Raw genomic sequence first — 1,741 nt, forward strand, 5'->3', positions numbered from 1 at the left:
TGACTTTCAGCAATCTATTGTATATGTAATCGTCTTCTTTGCCCCATTTCTTCTTGGGAATACTTGAATTCCTGTTGTTGAGCCTCAATCTTCACTGAGGGCCAGTCATCAACTGTTTAAGTGTTCAATTATCAATAAGCCGAAGTCTGTGGAAGGCCGTAATGGCCCTGCTTTAAGTGGTTCCCTGCTCCCGCAGCTCACCATGCTGTCTCTGCCTCTGCTGCCATCTTGGGTCTTATTAGTTCTTTTTATGTACCATCCTATGGAATTAGCTGACCCTCTAGTAAGTTTTCAGAGGCAGTAAATTGCATAGGAGGAGACTGCCCATCTTTCTTCCCTGGACCTGCTGGGGGATTTGAACCAGGTACCTTTGGTTTGACAGCACAACTCTTTTCCACTACACAACCAGACCCCCCTAGAGACATTGCTGATAGAGTCAAATCACCAGAGAGTGAAATCCCTTGGGGTTAAGGTCACCAGATAAAGGTTTAAAATATTAGCATATGCCCATTCACCAAAACTGGCAATCTTAGACTCATATGGGCCTTTTCAAGTTTTTTGACATTTTTTGGACTAGCTTTCATAAGTTTCCTCTTGTCCAGCCCACTTATTGTCAGTGTGTCAAGCCCTCCTCATTCCTCACATAGACTATTAAAGCCACTCTCTAACTAGCCCCTCTATCTCAAACCAGTATCTCAACAGCCTATTCTTCACTGTGAGAGAAAGATTTCTAAAATGTCATTACCTAACTTACTTAAAAACTTGAATTACTGAGACAGTTCTGTGGGCTACTATATCAAATTGCCACAACCTGGTGGCTTAAAACACAATAAATGTATTCTTAAAGAACTCCAAAGTCCAGGAGCCACACTTCCTCTAAAGATTCCAGGGGAAAATATTTTCCTACTTTCTTCTAGATTCTGGTGGCTCTTGGCATTCCTTGGCTTGTAGAAGCATAACTCCAATCTCTCCGCCTTCAATGACATTTTCTGTGTCTCACATATCCTTCTTTCAGGGTCTACCTTAGGTCTGCAGTGATCTAATTTTGAGATCCGTATGCTGCAACAGCCTAGAAAGACAGTTTGGTGGAAAGCCTCCTTATCAAGTTTAAATCCTTTACTGTAGTTTACCTACATGTTGCAAACCATAGCTGGGCAGTGAGTTTCTTCTATGAATATAGTAGAACCTCATGAGTTTGTATCAAGGATGACCTTTTCAAGGAATGACAAGGTATATTCCAACTGTCACAAACTCTAACTAGATTACTGCTAGATTTGCTCTGAATCACAGACTAAATAATAAAGTCCCCAACTCCTTACCTTCTTTACACAGTGTGCTGAATTAAAGTATTTTCTCTTGAGTTGGTTTGGATCAGGAAAGTCAACATTCAGCAAATGCAGGCATTTCAAGACCCAAGAACACAAATTAAATGAGAAGCCTAGGCACCTCCAGGTGTTCCTTCTTAACATTCTTTTTACTCTGCTAAGTGATTTCTGGTGCCAGGTAAGTGAATCCTGTATGATCTTATAGAGAGTATTTGAAAGGGAATATTCTATCACGTCTAAAAACCTCTCCAGGGGATGTCCATCTTTAAAATCACCTTCAGTTGTCACTGAACTATTGTAAAAAGAGCAAGGGCTGCATCGAATAGCCATATATGACCTTTACCAATTTCACAAAGGAGAGCTGTCCCTGTCAACAACATCAACAACACAAAACCTATTCCCCAGCGCGAGGGCGA

This window comes from Elephantulus edwardii, unplaced genomic scaffold (assembly GCF_000299155.1).
Source record: "Elephantulus edwardii isolate Elephantulus edwardi_28Jun2011 unplaced genomic scaffold, EleEdw1.0 scaffold00158, whole genome shotgun sequence".
NCBI lineage: Eukaryota > Metazoa > Chordata > Mammalia > Macroscelidea > Macroscelididae > Elephantulus > Elephantulus edwardii.